Here is a 12,644-nt window from a genome sequence, read left to right on the forward strand (position 1 = left end):
CAGAGCCAACAACGTGCTGAAAGGGGAAAAATTCCCCTCATTCCCAAGCCCGCTCTAGCCACTGTTGGTGACGATAGATTTAGCAGGCGGAGACCTGGATTTAAAAAAGATTTACTGGAGAACAGCCTCATGGAGAAATGAAGTGTGGTCCAACTTTGAACATGGGCAGCCCCGGCTGCCACTCATAACTAATAACAAATGTTGGCCTAGTAATTTATGGGAAGGGTGAGAGAGAGAAGGGGGTGTCTTTTCTTCTTAGAAAATTGGGCTTACGCCCTGACTTCTTGAGCATTTCCTAGCTTGCTTTGAGATTCAAATCCCTTCACGCCTCGTCCCAGCATCCTGTAGGGGAGGAAAAGGGAGAGAGGAACAAAAGTGGCTGCTTTGAGAGAAGCAATCTCCCCCCAGCCCTTCTTGAGTGGTCCCTGGAGGCGCTGCTTACCGCTGCCCTGCCACCCTCAGGCACATTCCCCCAACACACCCCCAAAGCTTTCCAAAGCATGGCTCTCCTGGAGTTGGAAACTGGAGACCCATCCTTTGGCCTGCCTTCTGGGGAGGCTCCAGGTAAAATCAGTACAATTCCACTGAAGAGTGTTTATTGAGTTTTTTGGCTATGCTCAAGGCTCTGAGGCCAAGGGACAGAAACAGGACCCAACCCCCAAGATCCTGATAAGCTAGAGGGAAGCTCATGCAATGGGAAAGTGGTTAGGTGGGTAGAAGGAAGAGTGTGAGCTCCAGAGGCCAGTGGGGACAGCTAATGGGAAATAAAGAACATGCTGGGAGGTAGGGACAGTGGTATAGTGTGGGCTGTGGAATCCGACCTGGAGTCCAGGCCTGGCTCCACCACTCTTACATGTGTGTCCTTGAGCAAGCAATTCAGTTTCCCCACAGCCTTCTCCCAGGGTTGTGTGGCTTTAGTGAGATTGTGCATGGAGAGATCACGTTCTCTCCCACAGTGTCCACAAGCAGCAGTCTGGCGTCTTCAGGACATGTGAGTTGGATAAACAAGTGGCCAGGAAGGCCGAGATCAAGATCAAGGGCATGAGAACCTATGAGCATGGGGCATGTTTTTATGAGAATGATGCCTAATATGGGAAGGAGATTCAAGTTCGGAATAGGGTGGGCTCAGGTCAGAAGCTGGTAGAGTCTAGAGAGTGGTGTGGCTCTGGGAAAGGCTGAGGCTGTGGGAAGACATGCAGAGGAGTAGACTTTCCACATTACACTCAGCCTGACATGGGGGTCAGGTGGGCAGGGGATATGCAGGTGCCAGAGAGAAAGGATGACTCCCAGGTTCCAATCTGTGCTGAAACTGCTGGGAAGCCATTGCCCCTTGTCCTCAGCACCCTCTGTCCTCTTCTACTTCCCCTCTTGCCTGTGACCCTGAGATTGTCTCAGGCCCTCGAGCCAGCCCCAGACCAGGGCAGGCCGAATGTATAATAGTCCATACATGACAGTCCATAGAATGTAATCCCTGGGCTCTAGGAAAACTCCCAACCCCACAGCCTTCCAGTTTTTGCCCTGGAAAGCTCAGGGCCCCATGCAGGCAACTGTCCTGTGCTCAATTAATTCTAGCACAAGGCAGGTGGTGATAAATGTGAGCACTGAGAGGCAAAGTGTGGGAGTTTTGAGGTGGATCTGAGAGTAGGGCAGGCCCTGTGGGGGTCTTTTATGTTCTCACTTTATCCTCTGGGAAACCAGCTTTCCTTGTCCAGGAATGAGATTAATAATGCCCAGAGTTGCAGTGAATGAGATAACACATGCACAGTACTGGGGACAGTCCCTGGAGCATTGAAGATCCTTCCAGATCATCCCCATAATAGCGATGGTTGCCAAGATTAAACGGGATGGGATGTGCATATAATACCTAGTTCAGTGCCTGATGCAGGGTAAAAGTATTCTATATGTTTCACTCTTTTCCACCCTTACGCATCCCTGAACTACAGTGAGACATCAGGCAATGTATGGGGCTTGATACCATAACAGTCATGTGGGAAATAGAATACCCCGAAACACTGCAGCCGACAGCCACGGTGCTGGGTTGGAGAGCCTGCCATGGCGATCAGGCTGCACAAGGCTCTCCTCCTTGTCCGTCCCACCTCTGAGCTGTTTGCTATCTTGGCAGAACAGACTTCCTGCCCTTCACAGGGCTCTTCATTGGTAAGTAATGTCAACAAAACACTCAGCTTTTTGGGCATTAACTCAGATTGGTGCCAGGTGTTTAACCAAGGGAAATTCCATCTGGGATCCACTCATTAATGCTGCAGAGAGACTCTGTACCTTAGTATTTCAAGTCAGCAAATATTTAACAAGTGTCTCCTCCATCCCAAGCTGTGCTCTAGGCTATGAATGACAAGATTTGTTCGGCAGGCTGAACCAATTAGTACTCTTTATTTTGAAGTCTCACTTTTGACCATCATAGGTCCTCTTCAGGGTAAACCTGGGACCCATGACCTCACATTTTCTGTGAGGTACTTACACATACAGGAAAAGCATATTCCAGCTCTATAGCTCTTGGTGGATGACAGGGAATAGAGCCTAACAGATATGGCACCCCATCTGTGCACTGAGTGTGCACTCATAATCCCCAAACTCTGGCTCTGTATGATAACATTTTCATTTTACTAATAAGGAAAATGAATACCCAAGAGGGTAGTTGTTACTTCGTTGTTTTTAAGCCTGTGGAAGAGATGAAAAAGATGGCCCACCACTTTGTTTCCTTTCATGTGCTGGGATTTCCACGTGACTCTGTGACTCCCATGCTTTGCTGTAATTGGGTACGGTGTGTCCTGCATCCTTCAGGACGACCCTCTTTGCTGAAGTGCCCTGGTCTGCAGGTTCCTCTTGCTCTACTCAGTGCTTTGCCAATGTACCTTGAATGCCAAGAACAGATAGATCCGAAGGTCCCTTGTCTTTCCTTTTGTATGAGTTGTATCTAGAAAAACCCAGCCTGTATCTGTTTATCTTTAGCCAGTCCATGTTTCCTTATATCTTGTGCATATAGATGACTCAAGACCCTTCCCAATTATTTTTCGAGGGTCAGCAGCTACAGAGTGGCCCAGCAGATTTATGACAGCAAGGTTGGAGAATACCAAGTTCGAGTTGAGGTGAATATGAAAAGAAACATTTGGATGAGGTTGGGAGTATTTTGGCCCTGAGACAGTAAGCCCATGTTGGAAGACTCAAACAAATAGGCCATATGTGCTTGTACTCAGATCAAGATAAGAAACTTAAGTTTTATTGGGAACTCATGATCCTCTCATCATGCAGCTCTGGAGGCATGGTATGATAAAGTAACTTCAGACTTGCTTCCATGTTCTTTGCTTGCCAGCTGTGTGAAATTGGGAGCTTCCTTTTCTGAGCCTATTTCCCAACTGTTGAACGGTAGCCTACTTCTTAAGTATGTGGTAAAAGAGGAGAAAGTGTTTGTAAAGTGCTTGACACATATACAAAATGCTTGTATAGTTTCTTTTAGGCTTCCCAGAGTTATTGCATCTATTTGCCTTCCTAGTCTTTTGTGCTATTTAGAGTATTCACTAAGATGATCTCGTGGTATTTCTTAGTCCTGAGTATACTGACCAGCTTTCTGCTGGCTGCATCAGAGCTGGTTTGTGTATTAGGTTCTTCAGAGGAAAAAGTTGATATTGCAGCTCAAGTCTAAAGACAGCCTGGGAGGAATTCCCAGAATTCCCTCTTTCTTGAAGAATGTCAGTCTTTTTTCCTCTCTCCTACTTCAGCGGATTGGATGAGGCCCACCCACATTATGGAGGGTAATCTGCTTTACTCAAAGGCTACTCTTTTAAATGTTCTCTTCTCTAAAAAGTATCTTCACAGCAACATCTAGACTAGGGTTTGCCCAAATATTTGGCATCATGGCCTAGCCAAGTTGACACGTAAAATTAATCATCACAGTCTACATTCCTACCTTACAGCACGGTTGGTCGGAATGAGTCATCTGGGGCAGGCAGCAACTTACCTGTGGCCCAGAGACAAAGAACAACACATGAGCTTATAGAAACATCTGTGAGGGCTCAAAGCTAATGTATCCCACCTGGGATGGGACCACAAATCAAGAGTCTGTGCATGTCTTGGAAGAATCATTGCATCCCTTCCAGAATCCCCAGGGTCCTGAAAAGAAGTCTCCCTGAGAAAAGGAAGTTTTGACCTTTCCTCTTAATCCTGAAATAACTACAGAGTGAGACAGACACCCTGGCATGAACAACTCTGGAAGGCTGATGATTTTTTGAGACCCTGAAGTGAAATAAGATTCCAAGTCTAAGGAGAGACCCAAGTGTGTGTCCAGAGTCTGCCAGGTGTGAATCAGGCCCACATTCACTTCTTGATCTTGGGACAAGTGGGAGAAGGGGGTCTGTGGTTCTCTCTGCTCTGTTGTCAGAGTCCAAATCCCAGTTCTCAGAGCTTTGAGTTTGTAGTCACCCAGTCATCTGTTTTGAAATGAGAAATATCACATACTTGAGCAGTGAAGTTTAAAGGGCAATGTCAACTGAAATTGTCAGAAACATGGGACAGAATAAATGTGGTATTGGCTCTGCAGAGAAGGGGGAAGACCACAGAGAAGTTGACTAACAGTGCCTGCCAATAGAGCCTCCTTTGCCCCTCCTGCAGCAGTGGTACTGTAATTCATAACAACTAAGCTGCTTTTAAGTCTCTGTTGTGTTAGCCACTGTGTTGAGCTCTTCATATGCATTGCCTCATTTATTCTCTACATCACTTCCTTGAGATAGAGGCTGTTTTTCATCCTCTTTTTACATAAGTTGAGGAGACCAAGCTCAGAGGTTAAATTGCTTGAACAGGTCACGTGGGTAGTAATGCTAGAGCCAAGTATTCACCCAGGCTAAATTCAAAGCCTGTGCTCCAAGAACCCTATCGTATAGCTTTTCACTGGAGCTGGAGCCTGTGCTCTGAATAGATGGAAGGGAAGACCACCAGTGGGCACCCTCTGGACAGTGGAAGCCCTGGATATAACCCTGTGCCATTTAGGGAGCAAGAAAGAGAGGGAAGGCGGTGGTCAGAAGGGTGAGGCTCAGAGGGCTAAGTTGTGTGGGAACTGGAAAACACTTGGCCAATGCTTGCACGAGGACCGTGGAGGCTGGCGGGGGCAGGAGCAAAGGCAGGTACTTCTCTTTGCCTCGAAAGCATTGCTGAGTGTTTCATTTCAGTTAAATGTCACAGGTCTTTACTGTAGCATGAGAAACACTTGTGTCAACATTCCCTAGGTGCTTGTGCAGAAAATGAATGGAGGTAAAACTGGTTCTGTGTGTGTTGGAAATGAAAACTAATGAGGTGATCAGAGACAGGAAGGTTCAGATCGGGGGCCCGTTTTGCACAGTGATTTACCGAAGTGCCTCACCGCAGCGTGGCTTCCTGTTGTTTTCGTGAAAGTGGGCATTTCAGTCACCTACGGTTTCCATCCTTTGTAGATGTGATACCTGAATTTCTCTGAGGAAATTCTACTCTCGTAGCCCCCCACCCACTGTGAACCCAAACAAAAAACACAGTTACAAACTCAGCACCACCCGGAGGCCTCAGAACCACACTGGGCAGGTTAGGGCTTTATTAATCCAGTGACTTTTGCCTTACTCTGGGGGAGTTGTTAATTAAAACCACTCAACTGTTGAGTTGGGAGAGAGGGAGACAAAGACTGAGGACAGCTAACAGATTGGCTTTTCTTACTCCTTTGCAGGCTGGTGTAGCTTTTTAGAAGTTGACTCAGACTTTACAGTTGAATAAACCATTCACCAGAGATGTGAGGTTCCCTGGGAACAGCATTCATTTAATGCCCTGCAGCCAGGCCCTCCAAGTACAAAGAACCTGTGTGGCCTCTGACCAAGTATGCATCAGTTAATATTAAGAATCACTGTGACAATAAGAGCAGATGCTATTTCCTGAGCACTTCTGAATGCGAAGGAATCACTGTGTGCAGCCCTTTATATGCCTCATGCCATCTCATCCTGGTGTTCATTGATGTGGTCTTCCCATTCTGCTGATGAGGTGGCCTAGACCTGGAGCGTCAGTAACTTGTCCAAGGGCACAGAGCTGGTGAGTTAGGGAGCCGAGACTCGGGGCGGACAGCCTGACTGCGCAGCCTGAGCACAATCACTGTGTTGCAGGTTTCTCACTCAAGCTGTGTGAATATGTCAAAAATCTGACGACTCCTCTTCTCCCTAAATCTGTTCCTCCTCCTGTGTTTCCTCATGCATTTCTCTTCCACCACCAGGACCCAGAAATAATCTGAGACTCTTCAGCTTCCTTGTCTCTGCAACACCAGTCACTGAGTTTGAGGGAGGGTGCTCTCTGCACTGTCTCTGGCTGTGGTTTTCTCTCTAGCCTCACTGCTCATTTTTGCCCCCAGATGATTGCATGCATCCCTGCATTTCTTCCTTAACTCTGATCTCAGTATCCATCCAAGAAACCCATTCTATACTTTGATGAGAAAAATCTGCCTAGAGTACTTATCTGCTTGCTTATCACATGCTTATAATTCCTCATGGCTCCACATTGCCTGCTGGGTAAAACTCTGTTTTAGTTTCTATTGCTGTATAGCAAACATCTCCAACATCTAGCTGCTTAAAGCCACAGCTTTATTATGCTCATGGGGTCTCTGTGTCAGGAATTGGGACAAGGTGCAGTGGAGACAGCTTGTCTCTGCTCTACCATGTCTGGAGCTTCAGCTGGGAGGCCTCCAGGGCTAGAATTGGCTTGATTTAGCCCAGGGTCCACATCATTCCTAAGCTTGTTCACTCACATGTCTGACATGTGATGATATGAAGATTAGGACAACCATGGCCTCTCCGTGTGGTTTGGCTTCCTCCTGTCAGTAGGCCTCGGGATCGGCAGACATCTTCCCTGGGTGCTCAGGGCTCCAAGGCAAGCATTACAGTGAGCAGAGCAAAGCTGCCTCACCTTTTATGATCTCCCCTCAGAGTCATACACTGTCACTTTCATCGTACCGTATTGGCCAAAGCAGTCACAGGCCTCCAGATTCAAGAGGATGGAACATAGATCCCACCTCTCAGTAGGAGAATGGCAAGGTCACCTTGAAGAAGAGCGTGTGGGATGGGAGACACTGCTACAGTCATCTTTGGAAAATGTGGTCTGTCGCATCCTACCACCTTCACTGCCCAGCATGGCATTCAGGGCCCTCCATGGTCCCCACATTAGAATGTAAACTCTGTGGAGGCACGGCCCTTGTCTGTCTAACCACATATCCCCTGCCTAGCACAGTGCATGGCCCATGGCATGCCCTGCTTTTCATTTGGGCAGCTAATGAATGACCTATTTGCCTACCCTCATTTCTTGCCATCTTCTCACTAGCCATCCTCTCCCCCCACTCGCATACTGGTCCTAATGCTCTGAACCACTGCCATTTTCCTTGGTGTAAATACCACACTCTTGGACCTCTGTGCCTTTGCATGTTCTGTTCTGTCTATAAATCCCTTCCCTTCAGCCCTATCCACATGCCACAGTCCTTTAAGAATCTAGCAAAGCTCGAACACATTCCCTGGCAGCCCCAGCAGACATCAGGCCTCTCTCCTGTGGGCCCCCAAACACCTGGTAATCCCTGCCATATGGCTTCTCTCCATTCCTTTGCTCTGTCTGTATAACTGTTGCCTAGACTAGGATATCCTTGAGCAGAGGGACTGTGTCCTTTAACTCCTGCATTTTTCTTCTTCCTTCTTCTGCCAGACCTGATGTAGACAATTAGTGACATGTGTGGAATGAAGGGAGAGAGGAAAGACTCATCACAGAAGTAATGCTGCGCTGCTGCTGTTCATAGTAGTGACAGCAGCTGGTGTTTGTAGAATGTGGTCCACTGGGCAGGCACTTTTAAGGTATTATCTCATTAAATTCTTTTAAAAAATCCTAGGAGACCAATAACCTATTTTATCCCCATTTTAAAGATGTGGAAACTGGGGGTGAGAGAAGTCACTTGTCCAAGGTCATACAGCTGCTCCAGAGCGCAGCCAGTTGAGGAAGCGTGAGAGCTCAGCAGCTGAGATCAGAGCCTCTTCCCTTTTGGTGCCACCCCCTGCTGGGTGTCAGGCTCTGAGACCTAAAGAATTTTCTAGGTTTTCAAGAGCTCTATCAAGCTAACCTTCTAGTGGATTAATAGGAGAGTAACATGGGAGGCAACAGAGTATTTTAGACAATGTCTCCTTTGTTCTCAGAACCCGGTCTTAGGGGTTCAGAATCCAGCAGAGATTTGTTTAGGGAAGGGTAGCAAAGAAAGTGAAGGGTTCAAAACCCAAAACATAATAGAAATGTTTGTAGAAACTGGATATCCTTGGCATGGAAAGTACCTAGAAGAGCAGTGGGTCCAGACGACCAGGCTTGAACCATCAGTGGAAATTAGACTTATATTTTTCATTTTTCTAAACACCAAGGGGACTGTCAATCATATTAAAGAAAAATATGCTGTCAAAAAGTGAGCAAGGGTGTGAGCCTCCTGTTCCTGAGAAAATCAAGCAGCTCTGGAAAATTGTTTGTGTGTTGCAGAAGGAATCTCTGCATGAGGTGAGAAAGCTAAGAGACAGGACCTTTAAAAGTTCCTGCAGGTGTGAGATTCAGGATGTCCAGGCTCCCATAGAAGTCATCGAATCACTGAAGTTCTGTGACAGATGGTCATGCCCGCCTGGGAGTGGTAGCGCCAAAATTATTTCTTTTGACAGTTTTCTCACCCATGCCCCTTCTGATAAACACACAAATGGTGCACACCTCCTTCTTCTGCCCTAGGTAACCTGGACGATAGAGGGGTTTGAAGGCTAAGTGAGCTGCGGCTACTGAGAATCCTTGGAAACTCAGGGTCTGCACACTGGCCAAGTTGACGGTGTATGTTGGTATCTGTAGTTGTATTGAAAATGATAGGTTTTTTTAAATGTAAAAATGTTATGATACTGAATACACTCACCTAAGTAGTCAGGATCCCAGGACTCTGCTTTGCCTCAGCCCCATTTCAATGACTCCTTCAGCTGGGAGGTCTGCAATTCTTGTGAAAGTAGAAGCATTTGAACAAGCTGAAGAGCAAGAAAAAAGTCAGGGACCCTGTTCTTTGTGCAGCACCAGACAGCTGTTATGACTACAGTTCCTACAGCACTGATAGAAGGTAATTTGAGTATCCTGTAGGCGACCAGCTTTTGCCTGGTTCCTGCTCTGGAGGTCATTGGCCTGTGTTTCAGCTCCCTCTCCGCCTGCCCTTCCCACCCGAGCACTCCAGCTGCCACTAGGGTGCCCCTGCCACTCCCAGTTTGCACTGCCCTGTCCTGCGCTCTGTCTGTCCACAGGCTGGCTGGTTTGCTTGGATGATTGGCCACCAGACATCTGGTGTCTCACCCCTAAGTTAACTCCAAAGCTCCAGCAGCCGCCCTGCTCTGTGGAGAGAGGTGCTCATCAACACAATTTGTGCCACACCTGTCCCCTTGCGACACGCCTGTGGCACCATCCAGGCCCATACTTGTTGAAACTCTAGGGTGAAACACAGTTTTTCCCTTTCAACCTGAACTCCCTGCTTTGCTGTTTTCACTTTCTACTCCTTTTTTAAAAAAATCACACAATGAGGGAGGATTTAGCCACTGGGCAACGAGGCTGCAGTCAGCTCAGGTTCGGGATGTCACAGAGTGCAGCACTGACAGTGCTCCCTACACAGGGACCCTGCTCATGCCATGCTATTCTTTGAATGGGACCGTTGATCGCTCCCTTCAAGCCTTTTCTTACTGGTTTCTGCCCCCTAGAACACCCCCTTCTTACTAGTAAGAAGCCTTCTTTGGAGTCTTAGAGTAACAGAGCCCACTTTTAATCATGTTCAGCTTATATCAGAATAGATGCAAAAACATTTCATTTCCCTTTATTTCGCAGATAATTAACACTATGCATAAAAACAATTTAATTGGTTATTGTTCTTTCATTCAGTTCCACCAAGAACATTTTTAAGGACCTATTCTGAGATTTTTGGGCACAGTTCTAGGGACTGGGGCTATTAAAGCAAAAATACTAGTCCTAAAATAACGACGACAATAATAATAGTAATAATGGTCCTACCTTTATTGAACTTGTTGGTGACAGGCTAGGGCGCAAGGAAATAGATAAGCAAGCAGTTACAATAAAACGTGAATCAAGGGAGGCAAGCCTCAATTTTATCACAAAAGACTGATTGATTGAACACAGTAGATTTATTGAACGAAAGCAAACTAAAACGAAAGCACAGCAATGACTACTCTCTAGGTGTGTCCTTGTGCAAATCACTTAAACTGCAAGTCTCAGTTCCATATCTGAAAAATCTTTAGATCAAGTAATCCTTGAACTGCCTCCTCCACCCAGATTTAATATTCCGTAGATTCATGAGACTGCGTATTATTAGTATTCTTTTCTTAATGTTCAGTTGCATTCAAGGTAAAATCTTAGAAATACAGCCTTGTCATAGTGGGAGGTGGGGAGATCTTCAAAGGCATCCTATATATTTTAACACTAATAGACTAGATGAGGTAGCCCGGGCTGAGGTGGGGGCACCACACATCAGTGTGAAGATTAGCACACAGTTGTAGAAACTGAGGAATGCATCATCTGTTTTTTTTTTTTTTAATTTTGCCCTGCATCAGACCCCACAGGCACTTTTTGAAGTAGGACACACTTTTGCTGGCCTTAGTAGGAAAGGGCATTTTTCTGGAGCTTGCATGAGAGGGACTGCACTTCTTCGGGTGTGCCCCGCTAGAAGCCGGAATGCATTTTCTTATTTCCGATGGCCCCCAGTTGCCTAAGTGAAAGATGTCTTTTCACTGTAGGGTTTTGTTTTGTTTTTAAGATTTTTAACCATTTCTTCCATGGCCTATTGACCAGGATTATGCAGTGTAGCTTTTTTGGGACCCCAAAGAGGGAGCTGGGAGATCTGCCCGTCTGGCTCGGTGTGGATGGGCCTCATCTGCACTGTCTCAGCCCTGGCCTTTTCTCTCCAGATGAATGTATCCTAGGCCGCATTTGTGGAAGTACTGCACATTTTTGGATAGTCTCTCTTAATACAGAGGCCTGGTGCTTAAGTCGTTCAAAAGCTGAGCTTTCCAGGAGGAGATGGCCGGTTTTCAAACTCATAAATTTTAACTCAAGTTTTCAATTTTTTTTTTCTTTTAATCACATACCCCTTTCTGATTCACACGGATTCTTTGAGAGGGCAGTGTGGTGAGCGAAGAACAAAGGTGACTTTTGAGAATCACTGTTTCTCTAATAGTTCCACACCAACCAAAATTGTGTCAAATTTGAGAGACTAGATTATAAAAACCACTGGGCCTTTTTAGTTGATTAAAATGGTTAATTTGTAACATTAAATATGCTTTTACAAACCCCTGCCCCACCTCAGAGGCAGGCCCACTCCCACCAAGAGCCAGTGTTCAGGCTGCCTGGGTACTGTTTCTGAAGGCGACCCAGTGCACGTGAACACACGGAAAGGTGAGCAGGGTCAGACATGTGTGCGTCAGCTGTTGTATCTGCTGGTCTTGCTGGATTTAATGGCAGGTAATTTGAGCATCCTGTGGTCACCCAATTTTGGCTTAATCCTTGGACCCTTGACAGAGGCCTACTATCTATTTCTTTGTATGGGAGTACACTTATTGAATCTCATTTAGAATGAATGCCCAGAATAATGATTTTCTTAATGAAAATGTTGCCTGGTAGGGAAGTTAGCCTCTAAGACCACACGATGAATTTATTGTACATTTTAGATCCTTTGTATTTTCACACATATATCTCTGTGAACTACCTTGCCCCAACCCAAGGCTGCTTGGCCAACCACTCATTCCTCAGGATGCTCCCTGAGGGTTCCTTCCTTCCCTTCAGAAGCCTTTTCTGGCACGTCTTTCTGCTCTGGCCTTTGCTGAACCTCCTGCAAACATCTCTATGTCTGTTTCCCCCACTCAAGGTCCAGCCCCTCAAGGTCAAGGACTGAGTTTGATTCTCGTATCCCCAGCACCCAGGCCAGTACCTGCCTTACAATAGAGGCCATATAGATGAATAAATGACAATACCTCAAAACATGGGCCTTTTCTAGGGCGACAGCCTGCCTATGGCTCTAGTGCTGCCTGCAACCCCTCGGGTGCTTCCAGAAATCAAACTATGTGTTGAGGTTGAGGTTTGCACCCAAGACTGCCTTAGGCTTCAGTCTGCAGGAGGGGTTGTCTCCCAGTTCGAGCCAGTCACCTTCCTCTACCTGCTCTCCGTACACCTCCACCTGCTCTTCCTCCGCCTGCTCTCGGTACATTTCTTCCAGCTGCCACCTAGATGAGGCAAGGTGAAACCTGCGTGGGCCTAGAGCAAAGTGCCTGCTGGTTTCTCCCCAGTTTGGTAGAGCCTGTGGTGATTACCTGGGGGTGTCTACATGAAACCAGAAGAGAAAGAGGCTCTGGATGTCTGATTCCTACCCCCAAAGGCTCTAGTAAACTCTAAATGGGAACCCACAGTCCTAAATGCCAACGCAAATTCCACAGATCTAATGCAAAAAGCGAACTTGTGTTGCAGGGTGCTTTGGGTGTTGAGGAGTCGTGTCAGAAATCACAGGAGCCACCAGGTGTAGCCTTAGCCAGAAGACTGGCAAGCACATCTCAGAGTAGGAGAAGTGCCTGGGAGGAAGGAGCCTTTTGACAAAG

The 12,644-nt window shown here is 46.7% G+C and overlaps 1 protein-coding gene and 1 long non-coding RNA gene across 10 annotated transcripts in view; one reads left to right on the forward strand and one right to left on the reverse strand.

Annotated features, from left to right (window-relative positions):
- The window catches only part of NAV2 (neuron navigator 2), a 685,764-nt gene that overhangs the window by 546,373 nt on the left and 126,747 nt on the right, over positions 1-12,644 (forward strand). The window lies entirely within an intron of this gene.
- On the reverse strand, positions 231-12,195 carry LOC130684893 (uncharacterized). Its single transcript, XR_008999257.1, has 3 exons — positions 10,054-12,195; positions 8,927-9,032; positions 231-342 (listed from the first exon to the last, which is right to left on the reverse strand). It is a non-coding gene; the product is annotated as an uncharacterized LOC130684893 (long non-coding RNA).

This window comes from Manis pentadactyla, chromosome 9 (assembly GCF_030020395.1).
Source record: "Manis pentadactyla isolate mManPen7 chromosome 9, mManPen7.hap1, whole genome shotgun sequence".
Lineage (NCBI taxonomy): Eukaryota > Metazoa > Chordata > Mammalia > Pholidota > Manidae > Manis > Manis pentadactyla.